The sequence below is a fragment of the Rhinolophus ferrumequinum genome, chromosome 21, assembly GCF_004115265.2.
Source record: "Rhinolophus ferrumequinum isolate MPI-CBG mRhiFer1 chromosome 21, mRhiFer1_v1.p, whole genome shotgun sequence".
Lineage (NCBI taxonomy): Eukaryota > Metazoa > Chordata > Mammalia > Chiroptera > Rhinolophidae > Rhinolophus > Rhinolophus ferrumequinum.
Genome location: NC_046304.1, coordinates 43,501,301 through 43,519,790, shown reverse-complemented (window position 1 = coordinate 43,519,790; position 18,490 = coordinate 43,501,301). Strand labels below are relative to the sequence as shown.

The 18,490-nt window shown below is 41.0% G+C and overlaps 1 protein-coding gene and 1 non-coding gene across 3 annotated transcripts in view; one reads left to right on the top strand and one right to left on the bottom strand.

The window, feature by feature from the left end:
* The window catches only part of PITPNC1 (phosphatidylinositol transfer protein cytoplasmic 1), a 218,491-nt gene that overhangs the window by 6,819 nt on the left and 193,182 nt on the right, over positions 1-18,490 (top strand). The window lies entirely within an intron of this gene.
* On the bottom strand, positions 16,955-17,028 carry TRNAA-GGC (transfer RNA alanine (anticodon GGC)). Its single transcript has one exon. It is a non-coding gene; the product is annotated as a tRNA-Ala (tRNA).

Below are 18,490 nucleotides of genomic sequence, written 5' to 3'. Positions count from 1 at the left end.
TTGTAGCAAGAAGTTGGGAAGGTTTTACATATCTTGAGCAAATTCAGCTCACTGGGAGAGGAAAAAGAGAATTTCAGAATTCAGGCTGCCAACTGCCTGCCCTCCCTGTCTCATGCTTGAAGTCAGGAATTTTGTGGTATTCCCCAGTGGAAAGTTTTTCATAGGCCACATGACAGATGAAGTCCGAGTGTGTTACAAGTATTAAAACTGGAAAACAAATCGTATCTGGAAAATGTAAAGTTGTTTGAAAAAATTATCTTGGAAGCTTGACTTTTCATACCACACATTCTCCAACTTACAAAAACTTACAAACGGGATCTAAGGGTACACACTTCCAGGGGTGCTGTTTCCATGGAGCCCAATGGGAATAGTGCAACGTGATGGCCCTGTAACCGACGCACTGCCTTTGTCGTCGCCCTCCCAGGCTCCCCGGTCCCTGCTGCTGTCATGTGTTAAAACTTGAAAGTTTATAGAAAACTTGTGGGTTTATAAGTGGAAATGTCACCTCCTCAGAGACGACTTTTCTGACCGCTCCATCCAAAATAGTTTTCCCTTATTATTCTTTATCTCTATTTCTGCATGTTTTTCCTTTCCTTCAGAGCATTTATCGCAAGCTGTACTTACGTGTTTGCTTGTCTGTCATCTACCTCACTGTTTTTTCAACACGTAATCCACATAAGAAAGTACTGACAAGATATTTTAACTTCTTTTTCTTTCATGCTAAGTGTTGGAAATCCGGTGTGTATTTTCCATTTGCAGCACATTTCAATTTCCACTAGCCACTTTGCTGTGCTCAAGGGCCACACGTGGCTGATGGCTGCCATACTGGATGGGGCAGTTCTAATGCGTAACTCTCAGGTCTGGCATATAGTCAGTACTTGCTGAGTGAATGGACGGGAAGAAGGTGAATAAACAGGAACTGTTCATGAAAGCTGATCTTGCCTTCCTTCACACTGTTGAAATTTTTTTCACTTAAGTTTTATACTGCCTGTAATTTTGCAAACTAGAGATTCTTTTATATTAAAAACGTCTTCCATTTAAAACTCCTCAGCAATACCGCTGAGAAGTTTGCGGCCAGTCATTCCTGGGAGTTCGTGTAATCATTCTGCTTTCCTCCTAGCTCCTGGTGGCGTATATTAGATTTCTGCTGCTGTGTAACAAATGATCACAAACTCAGTGGCTTAAAACAGCCCCCATTTACTGTCTCACAGTTTCTATGGGCTGGAAGTCTGGGGTGGCATGACTAGATTCTCTGCTCAGAGTCTCACAGGTTGAAATCAAGGTGTCTCCGGGTTGTATTTCCTTCTGGGGCCTGGAGTCCTCTTCCAAGCTCATGTGGTTATTGGCAGAAATCAGTTCCCTGTGGTTGTACAATGGAGATCCCCCCTTTCATGTTGAGCATCAGCTAGGGGCCAGCCTCTCGAGGCCACCTGCCATTTCCTGCCATATGGCGTCTCCACAACGTGGCAGTTTGCCGCTTCGAGGTCAACAAGAGAGCATCTGCTGCAACTTTGAATCTTGCTGACTTCTTGTCACTGACCTGTAGACTTTTTCCTGATTGGGTCAGGCCCACCCACATTCACAGGGAAGGAATTATAAGTATGCAGGGTGTGCACACCAGGGAGCAGGTATCTTGGGAGCCATTGTGCCTGCCATAGGGAGATTAGTTGGGTTGCAAGTTTCCACTGGTGAAGAGAAGTAGTTATGTCTTGTACCTAGGTTGCCACTCAGGATAGCATGAAAGCATGCATATCACTAATACTTATTGGATTCCTCCTGTGTGCCAGGTGCTAGGTATGGAGCAGCAAACAAGGCAGATATGACTCCTGCCCTCCTAGAGCTTACCCAGAGGCTCTTGGGGGAGTTTCATTGCCATTACAGAATAGATTATGGCAATGGTTGCACAACTCTGTAAATAGGTATGTTAGAAACCACTGCGTTGGTATTTTAATCTCAGTAGAGCTCCTTTTATGTTTGTTTTTTTCAGTAGAGGTGCCTATGGATTTTTCCTAGCAGAATAGCTATCTATGTTCAGAGAGACAGCTGTTGACAGAAAGTGGTGAATTTGAATTATGAGTACACTGAGAAGTTATGGTCTCTGTTCTCAAGGAGATGGCTCTGGTTGTCCTGAATTTAGCTTTCCAAAGGAGGTTGTTCTCTTCTGCAGCAGTGTGGGAAAAAAATTTGCCAGATTTGGATCAGAATGACCGCAATTTAGGTCAGAACTTCATACTTAACGGAAAAAAAGTAATCACAGCTTGAATAGCTGCCCTGAGGTCAACTGCAGGGCTTCAGGGTACTGGGGAACCTTCATCGACAGATTTTTGCAAATCTCAGGAGCCCCCCCCCACCCCCAAGGGGACAGAGGCTGGTGGCTGCCATTGAAGCAACAGTACCTGGGGACCTTTCTGGCTATGGCTCCACATGCATTTCTCTGCTTTCTCTCACTGAATGAGAAACAACGTGTTAGCAGAATCCTAGAGTACACATCCTGGAGGAGGAGATGGTTCTACGGGGAGTTGAGTCCTCTGCCTTAATCATCTTGGGCAGATGTGCTTAAGACTTCCCATCATGGACTTCATTGTAAAGGAGGCTAACTAGCTATTTACACTATGTCTCAATGGACTCAGTCTAGGATGGCAAAACCACTCCAGGATGGGCACATCCTGGGCACATCTCCCAGGATGGCAGAACACTGGAAGGGAGAGCACTGCATAGGACACACTGTTTTGGCTGCTGGCTTTACCCATGACAGAGGAAGGAGTCTAGGGTCACCCGCCACTTCCTGGCTGACTGCTTGTGCAACAGTATACATGGCTGTTTGTTGATTTAAAAACACGAAAGCCAGAGCTCACAAAGATTTTGACATCAAGTATTCAAGTGACTCATTCTTTCATTTCCCAGCGCTCTGACAGAAGGGACCTGCTCTTAAAACTCCTTTTTTAGACTTTAGTGGAAGTCGACTCATATATCTAAACAAGTAGCTAACATAAGTTCTTGATCAAATTTATCTAATGACTCTTTGCTTCTTTTTTTTTTTTTTTGCTCCTTTTAAGTTTGGGTGAAGCACGACCTTCTAGAATTCTTGTTGTTCCTGAGCAAAGAAAAAAAACATCATTCTTTAATTCCTTTAGAATTATAACTCATGATTTTCAGGGTGTTGTTTCTTTCTCAGAATGAATCACCTAGAGAAGTGAGGTTGGCCAAACAAATGTAATTTGATGAGCACCTATAATAATGTGGTTTAAGTGCCTAATTGGAGAAGCAGCTAATCTCCAAAGACTGCTCACCTACCCCATACACACACTTCAGGTCTGGTTATATTTGCTGCATTAAGGTCAGATCCCGGTGTTTCTGAGCACTAGTGTGTGTATTTTTACACTACAAATAAGGAATTGGTGTATATAGAAGGAAGTATATCAACAGGGGAATGAGAAGTCACCATTAACGTGGGTGCTAATACAATAGGCCCCTCCCCATTCACAGGATGTGTTCCAAGACCCCCAATGGATGCCTGAAACCTCAGATACTACCAAACCCTATATACACTAAGTTTTCTCCAACACATACGTACCGATGATAAAGCTTAATTTATAAATTAGGCACAGGAGGAAATTAACATCCATAACTAATAATAAAATAGAGCAATACTAACACAATATGTAATAAAAGGTAGGTGGATGGCTTTGGGACCATTGTTAAGTAAAAGAAGCGTTACTTAAACACAAGCGCTGTGATGCTGGGACAGTCAGCTGCTCAGTGACTAACGGGCGGGTGGCATATACAGTGTGGCGATGCTGGCACAGGGATGATTCACGTCCTGGTGGGACGGAGTGGGAACCCGCTAGATCTCATCATGTTACTCAGAAGGGCGCACAACTTAAAACTTACGAATTGTTTATTTCTGGAATTTTCCACTTAATATTTTCCGACTCTGGTTGATCATAGGTAATTGGAACCGTGGGAAGTGAAACTGTGGATGGGGTGGGGGCTGCTGTATAAGGAAGTTGTCGAGACCATTCAGGTGCATTGGATCTTATTGGCTGGATTGTTTGTAGCTCCCCAAAGCTGTCCAGTATTTTCTTATTTTAAGCATTGTAGTGGGGTTGACTTATTTATTCTTAAAATGGCAAAGTTTCACTTATCCCTTGATTCTCTGGCAAGTTTCCGACTTATATGGACAGTTTATAGAGACCACGATACGACCTGTTCATGAGTATTGTACCCAAGCTTCCTGAAAAGTATTGTGGAGAACTGACTAGTGCCTCAAAAGCTGAGGGTCGCGCTTGTTCGTTTTGCTCATCTGAGCCATCTCTGACTTTGTGTCTTATATAACTAGTGAAAGTTCCTTGCCTTGACTCTGGCTCACAGCTGTGAGGAGCTACACCTGTGTCATAAGGTCTTGGTTGAGTGTGGCCTTGCAGTAACCTGGCTTTTATGCACATAATCAAATAGCACTATATGCCCCAGCAGTACATCCCATAAAACATTCTGTTTGGAAAACGTTTTAAACTTTTAATTTCTATTTTATATGCTTGGACTAGAGCAGTCACGTTTCCCGTGCAAAGGCGGGCAAGAGAGAAATTACATTTGTTGTGTGCCTTGTTTCATTCAGGCCTCGTAATGGTCCTGTGAGTTAGATATTGTCATCCCATTTTACAAATATGGACTGTGGGTGCTGACATGGCTAGCCATGGTAGACCTAGATTCACAACCAAGATGGTCCGACTCCATAGCCCAGGCTTTTGGCTCTACCCAGTTCTACCTTCCCAGGAATCCTAAAGCTGGAAGGAACACTAGAGGTTATTTAGTTCTATCACAATTAAAAACATTTTTTTTAATGAAAGATTAAATAACTTGTTTAGGATTATCAAAGGAAATAGTTGGGGGAATGTAGTTCTTCTATTCCAGTGAAGCTAAGAGAGTGGTCCACAAGTTTTATCTCCTGTTGAACGATCAGTTTTACCCAAGTGTTAAACCAAATGACATTCCTCAGCTTAACTTTGGTAAATGAATCATACTCCTTTGAAAATAACTTTTGTAGTTCAGGCTCTAAAAAGAGAACCACCTCTACACTTTTGAAAATTATTCCTTTTAATGGCAGTAAAAACCTTTGGCTTTCATAGACATCATCAGCAGAGATGTTTGCGGATGAACAACTGTGAATTTCTCAAACTCAGTATCTAAAAATAATGATGGGACACAGAGAAGTTACACCATGTTTCTGGAGCATTTAGTTGAAAACTTAAAACTATTCACCTGGAGGTAAGCAAGTTGGAGGTTATGGAAAATGATCAAAACGTACTATTCAGGCCGGCCCGGTGGCTCAGGAGGTTGGAGCTCCGAGCTCCTAATGCTGCTCCTAATGCCGAAGGCTGCCGGTTCAATTCCCACATGGGCCAGTGCCGGATGGCTCAGTTGGTTGGAGCGCGTGCTCTCAACCACAGGGTTGCCCGTTGGACTCCTGCAAGGGATGGTGGGCTGCGCCCCTGCAACTAACAACAGGACCCGGAGCTGAGCTGCGCCCTCCACAACTAAGATTGAAAGGACAACAACTTGACTTGGAAAAAGTCTTGGAAATACACACTGTTCCCCAATAAAGTCCTGTTCCCCCCCAAAAAAAACACGTACTATTCAAAGTTGTATATTTAATCTTCCTGCTGAGATGGAAGAGTATTGTCTCCCCCAAGCCAGTTTACCAAGCACATGCACAAATAAATACTGTTCCTTTATACTTATACCTCATGTGGACTAAAATACATTTGTTTTAACTTGTTACAATTATTTTTTTGAAAACAGAGCTGTGAAACTTTTTTCAAAATTAAAAATTTAATAGACATTTACCGTTATCAACAATGTTAAAACAATGAAAAAAAAAACCCAGACAAACCGGCCCTAATTTCCACAGTGGAGATTTAGAAATGTTTTGCTCTGTGTTACCACTATTGAAATAAACATGTCATCACCTAAACTGAATTATTTGAAGAGGACCACACTTAATTGGCTATGTACATTCTGATCAGTTTTTTAAGTAATAATTTTTAAAAAATTGTGGTAAAGTACGTAGTTCATAAAATTTACCATCTTAGCCATTTTTTTTCTTTTCTTCAGAGTATAGAGGTCAGTGGCATTATGTACATTCACGTTGTTGGGCAGCCATCATCACCATCCATCTTCAGAACTCTTTCATCTTGCAAAAGTGAAACTGTACCCATTAAACACTGACCCCGGATTCTACCTTCCTCTTACCCCCAGGCAACCACCATTTTACTTTCTGTATCTATAATTGACTACTTCAGGTATCTGGTCAGTTCCTTCCTTCCTTCCTTCCTTCCTTTCTTTCTTTTTCTTTCTTTTTTTAAAGCATTTGTTATTTTACTCTATCATTAAACTCATATACCATTTCCTGAAACAAACCCACTAAAACTTAAATTAATGGAAACCAAGTAGAATTTTTTCCCCTGAATTCTGCTTTTTTTTTTTTCCAAAAGTGGAAAATGACAAGATGGGCCCATATTCATATAATGGGTGGCACTGATGATTAAATTAGTGACATATGTATAGATAGAAAGATCTACAGATATATATATATATATATATATATATTTGCACCAACAGTTAAAGTGCTTGACAATTTAAATTCAGGAGTACCTACTACTATATTCTCATTTAACAGAAAAAGTGCATTTTTGTTCTGAATACTTTACTAAAGGCAGGGAAAAGTACCAGTGCATTTTAGAAGCATTTCAAATAAACAGTGTTGACACTGACAAGTGTTATTCTGTTAAAGTAGAATGTGGAATACTTTATTAATGATAAAGCTTTATTCCTGTACCGGGTGCAAATAGACATTAATTGGACCCTTTTTCTGAATGAAGAAGTACAATTAAAATGTTAGCTTATTTTTTTTTTTTAGGATTTTATAAATATTTAACTCAGGAGAAAAAGATAATTTAAGTCTGTATGATGGCTTATTGATCAATTTGTAACATTTTCATTCTTGTCAATTATCTTAATGATGTCTTAGATACAGTTTTCAATTTACCAGCCAGCAACCTGGATTTCATTAGATTTTATATGATGATGGTCCTGCCACTCTCAAGAAGCAGTTTGTTCCGTGCGCTATCCAAGAAAGTAATGGAATCTAGTAAAATGGTGGTCCTCAGAGTTTCAATCCAGTCTGAGAAGCATTTTCCAGTGTGCTTGGGACAGCTTACACACGTGTATTTAACCTCTAGTGAGTGCACCTGAAATATTAGACATCTGCAATACGAAATCACAGGAAACAAAACTCTTGTTAAACCAGTAATTAGCAATTAAACAAAGTAGAGAAACAACACTGGATAGATGTTTGAGAAAATACGTAATTACGAGAAGATATGTAATCACCTGCTTGTACGGACAGGTTGTTCTGATGACAGGGGCATGTCTTCTGAAACGTGTAAGTTCCCTACATGTAGTGAGTGCCCTGGTGACATAGCCCTCCATCAGGAATGTTTTGCTGAGTTTGCCCTAATCTGAAATAATGATAATGCCAATGCTAATGAAAAGACTATTTGTGGTCCCTTAATATCACCTCACCCGTCTCCATCTTTCTGGTGTATTTCAGGCTCCGTAAAAGTGACACGGTAGATAAGAATGGTTTATCAATACTTAAAAAGTGCTGTGAAAATGGACGGTTCTTTGGCTCAGTGAGACAAGTTTAAAGATATGAAATATGGTTATTTAATCCCCTCCCTCCTTAAGTGCAGAGTTGGGTCACTAGAATTACATTTAATCACTAGGGTACAGATTGTACTATGCATGCTGGAGACCCAAACCCTGGATTATTGAAGACCACGATGAATGCTCATTTTTCGATATTATGTTTTTGCTGCTTATAGAGACATCATGTCCAAAATGAAAAACCTTTAGATTTCAGGATTCAATAGTTCACCTATTTTGGAAACTTGGACACAGCTGAGAGTAATTACGCTTTTTAGCAGTATGACTTATAGTACTGCAAATATGGGTGTGCTTAGAGATTTCTTGCCAAGATCTGACTGAAAAGGAGCTTGGGGGTGGTGGTGGTTTTTGTTTTAAAAAAAATAGTAATTAGGCTATTAGTTGTTCAAATGGAATAATCCCCTTATGCCTTTTAAAGAAAACACTTCTAAAAGCATCAAGTATGTTTAAAATTAGCCATTATTTATGGAGGTGCTCAGCCCTTTGCCCATGCTCCTCTAAGAGTGGTTTCTTTTTTTTAAAAAAAACGTTGATTATGTCCATCAGAAACCCTTTTATTTTTCAAAGGGATTCAGAACTGCGTCTTAGATCAAAAGCAGCCAAATCTCTGGCACCGCAGAAGCTTCCTCACAGATTCCTCTGTTTTGGCTTCACTCAGTGTCGTCCTGGCCTGGCTTCCAGCAGTCTCTCTCTGTGGACTCTCTCTGTGGAAGGATCTGTCCAAGGGCCTTACAGGCCACTCTGTGGGAGCAAAGTTAGGAACAGTAAAAAAGAGGCAGCAAGAAGTGCTGGCTAGGGCCAATGAACTGTGTGGCTCGGGGCTGGCTTCCAGGCCTGTGTGGCTGACCCCTGGGCGCAGGACCCGGCCAGGGAGATAGAGCTTGCTCACCCTGACGCAGACTCCTCAGGGCATGCCACCACCCCGGGCCACCTTTTGGGTGTGTCTCCCGTCTTCAAGCTGAAGATAAGCTTGCTTTCTGCTTTCCTTGGGTCTATTTCAATTGCATAGCAGCCACACCTGACAACGGCCACATTTAAATCCTGGTAATTGCCCGCCTCCCACAGGGAGGTGCATCCCTGAAAAGCAAGGTCATCACTGTCAAACGTGATTTGTTTTCTTCTTCATTTTTTTAATCTAACCTTGCATTTAATTAAACACCTCTGCATTTACTATCTCCTTGAGCTAAAGTAGCTGTGATGCCTTAAGTTGGAGGTGTTGGTTTAGGGTGGTGCATACAGTACAATGAGGAGGAGCATGGAGTGAAAAGAACTAGCTGAGTCCTTGCTGTGTGATAATCTATGATTTGATTTAGGAAGACTCGGTTTTCCCATGCCTCAGTTACCCCAATTGTCAGCTACCTCTTTTTGCCTCCATCAGGGGCTGATCACATGAGATATGGAGCCTCCAAATGTAAGGGGTGATAATTGTCCACCCATGGGTGCTCCATGAATACCTGGTAATCATGCATTCCCTGAGCCAAGCCTGAAATGATATCGTCGGACTTTTAAATACTTTTATTTTAGGAGGACCATCTAGTATAATAGACATTTTGGAGTCTGGACCTTCCAAATGGCTCATGGGAAGGAATCCTGAGGTATCCATGGGATCTGAGTTTGTCCACAGGGATTGTTATGTCATAGTAACAAATGCTTCAGGATTAGTTTATTTCCAGCCCTGCAGGGGCTGTGAATTGCTCTTAAAATTTTATTTTCCAACACGGTGATGTTTATGTTGCTATGGTGGTGTGTCTCTTGCCTGGGTGTCAAGATTGCCATTGAAAATAGATAGGCCAAAATAACAGCTTAACAGGTGGCTGTACTTTGTGATGTTGTTCGTAAAACTATTTTATGAAGTCCAGTGCAAGTAAATCACGCAACTGTCCCATTTTAGCGCGTTCTTTTTTTTCTCTTTCCGTTTTATATATAGACGTTTCCCCCTTTAAGCAGAGCCATGCTGATTTCCCGTGGTAACACAGGGAAAGATTTTATTTAGCAGTGGATGTCCTTTCCTTATTTTGTGTAATTGGAGCCCTCCTCCTAAAAATAACCCTTCTTTTCTTAATGTGATTCTTTTTATAGCTGATGTACTCCTTATTTAAATGGAAGACCTCTGTCATGCGGGGTGTCATGCGGGGTCTCTGGTCCCGCTCCCCACACAGGCACGCACGATATTGATATGGTGAGGCCAAAAAGGAACACCCACGGAGCCACAGATAGGGGAGTCATACCACTGTATTCTCGCTGGCGGCTGGGGTGGAGACACCGGAAGCAGGAGCCACACGATCCGGCAGGATCCGCAACCTGCCGTCTGCTTCTCTGCCAAACAACCTCACTTGCTAACTGTAATCTGTGCTTGCTAGTTTAGCCACGCAGTTATAACAGTGGCCAATGGCTAACCGGTAACAGCTAATGGCCAACTAGTCACAGCTGACAGCCATCTACTACCCGAGCCAGCATCTTTCCACATGAGGCCGAGAGCCTGGAAACTGCTTTCTGGGACTCTGTCCCCACAACCTCTTTTTACTCACCTGCCATTTACTCACACGTATACATACATGCACACACACATATATATTTATATTTCCCTGTCGGGTATAATCCACAGTGAATGTGGTAGTAGAAATTGTTTCTATTTACCTGTCATTAAGCTCTCACCTACTATTTATGATCATTTTCTTTCTTTTGAGATAAAATCATAGAAAGAACCCAAGTGTTTAAACGGTTTAGCTTCCTACCCACTGTAAGAATCCTTTCTGTGATAATCTTGCATGGCGATCATCTTGCCTTTTAGCTTAAACACCACACCACATGGCAGGCGCTCGCTCTTTTGTTGTGTAACCTCTTCTGTGATTGTCCACTAGGACGGGTTAGAACACGCCTTCTTATGCTTCGTTGATACCTGCCTACCTAGAACTTTTATAATCGTTCCTCATTTTCCCTCCTAGAGTGACACAAACACAAGCCACTTCCGTATGCTGGTTCTTTAAAAATGTAAAGAAAACTATAATTTCGTCCTTTGGTTTTTCTCTTCTACAGCTTCATATCCACAGTGCTCTCAGTGATGCACCTTATGAAATGGTTTCCAGACTCCTTCCCCATTCCCGTGGTCCTCCTCTGTTACTGCCCTTTAAAAAAACCCAGAGCCCAATGCTTCAAAGCAGAGGGCCAGCAAAGTTTTCCAGGGAAGGGCTAGATAGAAATGTTTTAGGATTGCAGGTCATAAGGTCTCTGTCGCAGCAACTCAGTTCTGACCCCTAACATGAAAGCAGACAGAGATAATACAGAAGTGAAAGGGGAAGGCTGTGTTCTGATAAAATTTTATTGCTGGACTCTGAAATTTGAATTTCATGTAATTTTCATACGCCATTGTTGATGAAAAAACATCCAGCCTGACAGAAACTTATGAGAGTTTATTTGAGCCAAACTGATGACAATTGCCTAGAAGCAAAATCTCAACGGACTGAGAAAATGCTTCAGCAAATGGTGATTTTGCAACTTACTTTTGAATCAAAGGAGGAGATGTAGGGAGAGTTACATGAAATCCATTGGTGATAGATTAAGGGGGCGGGAGAAAGCAAAGCGGGGAAACCTCTGGGATTGGATGAAAAGTAAACTGGAGAAACAGCTACTTCTTTTACAGTTGGTGGGTGCTGGATAGTTAACAGCATTTTATAGTACCTAGACATGGTAATCAAGGGACAAGAACTGCCCTGAAGGATTCTGTAGTTTCCTGCTCTGGTGTGGTGGGTTGTGCCCTGAGGATCCGAAAAAGGGATTGCTCTGACATTCCATGGGCATGTTATCTTAGATGCAAAAGGACAATAGACAGGCTCACTTAAGGTAAAGACTGACCTTTGTCAAGGAAGCTACGGGCCAAATATGTGACTACTGGCCAGACTCGCTTTTAGTTAGGAATTTTTATGTTCAGACCATCCTGTGTGGTTAATTTCGGTCTCTGAGTTTGTAGGCCCCACCATGCAGACCTCCCCTGAGCTTCTCAGGGTTAGTATGTGGCCCTTTTTCTGTCCACATAATGAAATATTCTAATTTTTATTTATTTCAATCACTTAAAAATGCAGAACTATTTGTAGCTCGCAGGCCATACAAAGACAGGCATGGGCCGAGTTTGGCCCAGGATGTTGAAGGACCAGTGCTGAAAACATGGCAACTGTTACTTCAGCACCTTATGCTTTGTTGATGCTCTAGTACCAGCATTGTCGTTTTCAGAAGCTGCATCAAACTGCTGGCTGTTTGTGCCAAGGTGATCAGCTCACCCAGGTCTTATCCAGGAGATCTCCTGGCAATAAGTCTCTCTTTCCGGTGTGTATGAGAGCTACAAAAACAAGCAGCCTTATTACCATGAGACTTTGAAATGTAACTGTGATGAATGATATCTGCGGATTTCAAGTCTGACAAAATGTTTTTGATTCTTGCTTCTGTTATTTACCATGTTAGCTACTCTTCTTACCTTAGTGGCAGATGTGCTAAGCATGTCCTTCCGTCTTTATCCAAGTCACTGACTTTGCAGTGGAATCCCCATCATAAAATATAGGTCATAACTGCATACTTTGGTTGCAGAAACTGGTGTGCATTTTGGTGTAGAGATGAAGCCCTTAATTATATTAATAAGCTTAAGAATGGATTATTCTCTACTTCCTCATTAGTTTTAATTTTTAAAATAAGGTTCTCATTAGGCATTTTGTGAAACAGTTTAACTAAGATTATAATTTAGCATGCAGAGGAGAAAATTTAGTAAATGGTGAAGCCAATTTTTTTTAGTGTCTAAACATTTAATTAAAATTATATATTTGTCTATGCAGACAAATATAGCAATGCTTTGCTTTCACAGGGAAAGGGAAAACACAGAGGGCCAACATTAATGGAACATTCTAGTGTGCCAAGACCACTGTGCTAATCTCATTTCATCCTGCAGCCATCCTCCAAGGTGAATCCTGTTATCTTCATTTTTTACAGATGTGGAAATTGAGGCTCACCGGATTTGCCAAAATCACCCACACAGTCAGTGGCAGGGATGGATTCAAATCCAGGGTCCTTAGGCTATAAATTCCATTTGCTTTCTCCAGCACCATTGCTTTTTTGACATCCGTTCATTATGAAGTTAATTGTACCAATATAACAGTGGATCTTAAAATGGATATATATGACCCTAAATTATTTATTGGAATGATACATTTTGGAGTATATATCCCAGAAACTGATATAAAATAAGAATATTGACCCTCTTGATGAAAGAAAGTGTTCAAGTTCAAACTATTTACATTTGCCATATTTTGGTAAAACTGGAAACATAGATACAATTTTAGATTACCTTAAAGCTATTATAAATCTTGAGGGAAACCCTGATTGTTTTTAGAAAGCTTCTGTGTTTATCCACCCTGTATCTTGCAAAAAGGCATTTCAAGATGTCATTATGTGAATATTCAGAAGCTAATAGAGCCTAGATGAGAATGTAGGATCATCTAAAGATATCATGTAAGTCAGGGCTTTAAAAGTACATTACTTCCGGAGAAAAGGGAAGTCTCGTCGGCGTGCTTTAATTCCATCTATATCCCGCGTCCTTAAAAGCAGATTTATAAAAGAAAGATGAAACAGATTTTCAGAATACAATGTTGAAGCTCTGAGAGTAAAATTTATATTCCTATTATAATTGTTTAATTGATCAAATGGATTCCCTGATAATAGCTGGCGTTGGGAATGACAAAACCTTTGCTGACATTATTCTGTCAGGAAGCTGTGTGATGGCTTTCTGGAGCTGGCGGCTGCTCGCGATTTAGATGGTGAGCTCCTCAGAGGACCACGATTCTCACCGCCTCTCTTTTAATTCCCCACAGTTTGCTTTGTGGTGCTTTGCACACGGTGGTTGCTTAGTTGAGATTGATACCAGCTCATGGTCATGTAAATTCCGATCTAATTTTTGTATCGTGGCTTGAAAAACAGGAAAAAAATATTACTCTTTTAAAAAGTTTTTTTTTTTTTTATGAACTATTGAATTCAGTATGAAGAAATACAACCATAAACCCACTGCCCGTCTTAATAAGTAGAACGATACAAGTTCCTGTAACACTCTGTATGCCCCTTCCCGGATCCTAGGCTCTCTGAACACATGGCATTGTAAAGGATGTAGTTTTCAACAGCTGGCTGTTTTCTTCTATTACATTTTTGTGTTGAAATATAATTCACATACCATAAAATTCACTTTTAAGGCAATTACAGATAAGTGGTTTCTGGTATATTCACAAGGTTGTGCAACCATTATCACTGTATAATCCTGGAACATTTCAATCACTCAAAAAAGAAACCCTGTACCCATCAGCAGTTCCCACTTTCCCCGCCCCTTGACAACCACTAATCTACTTTGCATCTTTATAAATTTGCATATTCTGGACATTTCATGTAAATGGGACCATATAGGACATGTATGGCCTTCTGTGTCTGGCTTTTTTCCCTTAGCATAATGTTTTCAGGGTTCATCCGTGTAGCATGAATCAGTACCTCATTCCTTTTTATGGTTGAATTTCAATGTGTGGGTATAACCACATTTTGTTTTGATGATTTTTGTGTCCAATTATCAGCTGATGGACATTTGAGTTTTTTCTCCTTTTTGGCTATTATGCATGCTACTGCTGTGACCATTCGTGTACAAACTTGTTTTTGAACACCAGATTTTCATTCTTTTGGATGTATACCTAGGGGAGGAGTTGATGGGTCATGTAAAAGTCCTGTTTAACTTATTGAGGAACCACCAACCTGTTTTCCACAGTCGATGTACTATTTTGTATTCCCACCAGCAGGGTATGAAAGTTTCAGTTTCTCACATCCTTGCCAGCACTTGGGACTTTCTGTCTTTTTGATTCTAGTCTTCCTAGTGTGTGTAAAGTAGTATCTGATTGTGGTTTTGGTTTCCATTTCCTTAATGACTAATAATGTTGAGCATCTTTCATGTACTTATTGGCTATTTGTATATCTTTGGAGAAATTTCTAGTCGATGTCTTTTAATTGTTGGGCTGTAAGAGTTCTTTCTGTATTCTGGATGCTAGACCCTTATCAGATACACGATTTGCCAATATGTTCTCTCATTCTGTATGTTGTCTTTTCAGTTTCTTGATAGTGTCCTTTGAAGTGCAGAAGTTTTAGTTTTTGATGAAGTCCAATCAATATATCTGTTTTTTCTTTGGTTCCTTGTGCTTTTGGTGTAATATCTAAGAAATCATTTCTTAATCCAAGGTCATAAAGATTACACTTATGTTTTCTTCTACGAGTTTTATAGTTTTAGCTCTTACATTTAGGTCGTTGGTCCATTTTGAGTTAATTTTTGTAAACGGTATATAGGGCGGTAGTAGTCCAAATTCGTTCTTGTGCATGTGGCTCTCCATTTGTCCCAGCACCATTTGTTGGAAAGACTATTTCCCCCTGCATTGTATTGCAGAGCTTGCTCTTTTTCACTCAACATTTTGATTCTGAGATTCATATAACTATAATTCATTCATTTTTATGGCTACATAGTATCCTTTATATGAATCTGTCGTAATGTATTTTTCCCTTCTTTGATCCCTGCACAGTGGGTTGTTTCCAGCTTTTTGTTTTTGTGAACACTGTTGCTGGGAACATACTTCCTGTTTCTTACTACCCAGGAGTGAGAGTGTCTTTCTAGGGAATATGCCTAGGAGAGTAGAGTTATGCACATGGTTTCGAAAGTGATTGTAATATTTATGCTGCTTTCAGCCATATTTGAGTTACATTTGGGAAAACTCAGTTTTTAAGCATTCTGTTTGTTTAGTGTCTCTTTGAAAACAGTCATTTCCTAAAGGGTCGAAGTAGTGTTTGCAAGTGAAATTTGCCTTTTAGGCTTCTGATATTTTATTAGTACAAGTTATTTTAAGCAAGCAAAAGGCCGATAGCTGGAGAACCTAATATGCAATTAGTATCTCTTTAAATTTGTAAATATTAGTGTGGGGCTTAAACAGATCTTTGGCTGGTTGGGGTGGGGAAGCTTTTTGCTAACAGTAAATGAGCTTATGTGCTCATGAAAGCTACATCGCAACAGCTTACTATTGCTCTTTTACGCAGGGTCCAGGGCAAGTATAGTAAAGCAGTTGGCAGAACCAGGGTATGGAGGACTGGGAGGGATGTTAGTACACCTGTTAGTACACATTGGTTATGCTAAGACAAAATTGTGTCCACAATGAGAAACATGCTCTGTCTCATTCTGTAGTATTCCATGAAAGGGTTGGCAGATGACAAAATTGGGCAGGTGGTGCTCAGAACCTTGAAGGAGATGGCAATGCTCCTTGTAGGACAACTCCACTGCTTGTGATTAAAGGAAGTTGCCCCTAGAAAGCACAACAGGCTTGTGCCAGACCACCAGTGTGGTCCAGGCAGGTGGGTGTCAACAGGGATGGCATCCCATCAGGAGGTGAAGAAAGGCCTCTGGAAGGAAGTGGGTGGGGGTGCAGGCAGCCTGTCCGGCAGCGTCAGAGTAGTGTGTGGCGAAGTGCTCCCGTCAGTGTGCGGCTCAGGGACAGCATGCCAGGTATGAAGCAGGAGTGGGCGTGGGGAGGAGGTTGGCAAGATGCTTCAGCCCTGGGGGCCCTTGAGTAGGTCATCGGGTCCTCTTTGAAGGAAACTGGAACTCCACTACAAAGAGGCAACTGGATCTCGAGAATAAGGTCATGTTATGACTAGTGCTATAACTGAACGTTTATGTCTCGAACCGCCCTCCCTCCCCCATTCATATGTTGAAACCCAACCCCTTATGTAATTGGAGGTGGGACCTTTTACAGGTGAGTAGGTCATGAAGGTGGAGCCCTCACGAGGGGGATTAGTGTCTTTATAAACCAGACCCCAGAGAGCTTCCTTAGCCATTCCTCCATGTGCGGGCACAGAGCAATGACAGCCCTTTATGAACCAGGGAGTAGGTCCTCACCAGACCCTGAATCTGCCGGTGCCTTGGCCTTGGCCTTCTAACCTCCAGGACTGTGAAACTAAATTTCCGTTTATAAGCCACCCAGTCTGTGGTGTTTGTTATAGGAGCCTAAATGGACGGAGACAAACTAGTTATTAGAACTGGTGCTCAAGAGCATAAAGAACTGGGTAAGCTTCACCCTTGTTCTTCCTCCCACAGAGAGTAAAATGGCTGTCATTTTTTTGGGTACTTAATAAGGGCTAAGTATTTTATTTTATTTTTTTTTAAGAAGGGCGCAGCTTACAGTGGCCCATGCAGGGATCAAACCTGCAACCTTGGTGCTGCCAGCACCACACTCTAACCAACTGAGCTAACTGGCCACCCCTGGGCTAAGTATTTTTGTATAGTACTAAGTATAGTACTTTGTTTAATGCATACAAACATCCGATGAAGTGGATTCTGTTACTACCCCATGTCACAAATGGGGAAACTGAGGCACAGAGTGGTTAAATAACTTGCCAAAAATCACACAACTCGTGAGTGCCAGAGCCAGGATTTCATCCCAGACATTCTGGCTCCAGAGCCCAAGCTCTTCAGCCCTGGTGCTATGCTTCCTCTAGAAAAAACTGGTTTAGGGAGTCAAGCAGTCTTGGTTTCTAATCTTCACTTCACCATCATCCTATCTTTATGATCTTAGATAAGGCAGCTAAATTATCTGTTACTCAGATTTCCTTATTGATAAAATAAGAAGCCTGGCTTGCAGGTCACATATGGAAGTGCCTCACACCTTGCCTAGCCTGCGGTAGGCACTGGGGAAGTATTCATACTACTCCTACTAATAAATCTTTCCAAACTGAGGACATGACTGGGCCTGGAGCCCTGCGACAGGGTTTAATATGTACGGGAAGATCTGATTGTTTACCTGAGGGACAAGAGAAACGCGAGGGTCGAAATTACAAGCAGGTTCTAACATAACCAGGTGCTCCGGTCACTTTCCCTGGGATGTCTAGAATTAACCAACTCAACTAGAGATGCGATCACTCAATTTAAATCCCTGTAATTATGCTCCTGGTCTCCTGTGACCTTACGTAGACTCTGACTTAATTCAAAAGAAGAAACAGGAAGACAGTAAGGACCGCTGTTTCATTTCCTCACGTTTCTCTTTATACTTAAATGTCTTTTCCTTTTTTTTTTAATGGTTTCCCATTTGCAGATTTGTTTCTAGTTCCTATCTATTGTTTCTCCATTACACTTTTCCTCTATAATTAGTTGGTTACTGGATATAATGTCAGTGATTGTGAGCACCTGAGAATTATGGAAGCGAAATGGAAAGCATAGGAATAGAAAGAGATGGCAGTGGGAGAATTAAAATTTATTGTTCCCCTTTTTCCAATATGAAACTAAAACTGGAGGTTAGATCTCTCAGAAAGGAAATTCAGCATTTTTCAAACTGCCTTCTCATAAGAATGACTTGGGGGGGAAAAAAAAAGAAGAAGAATGACTTGGTAGTTTGACCTGATTCAGTACTTCTGAAGAGAGGATAAAGAATTTGTACTTTTAGCAAAGTCTCCCCATGACTTTAGTAAACCAAATATGGAATCAAACTTAAACCTTCTTTTTAAATAAAGCCCCCAAGTTGGACCCATTAGCTCAGCTGCAGAATTACTGAATATTTTTAGTATTGACACACACCCAAAAAACACTTAATAAAGTGCTTATTTATTTGTTTATAAAAAAGTTGAAAGCTACACAAAAATAAACAGACTGGTGTGAAGGTCCCCAGCCTTACCAGTTATCAACACATAACCAAGTATGGAGGTATTTTTAAAAGACAACAGAGGA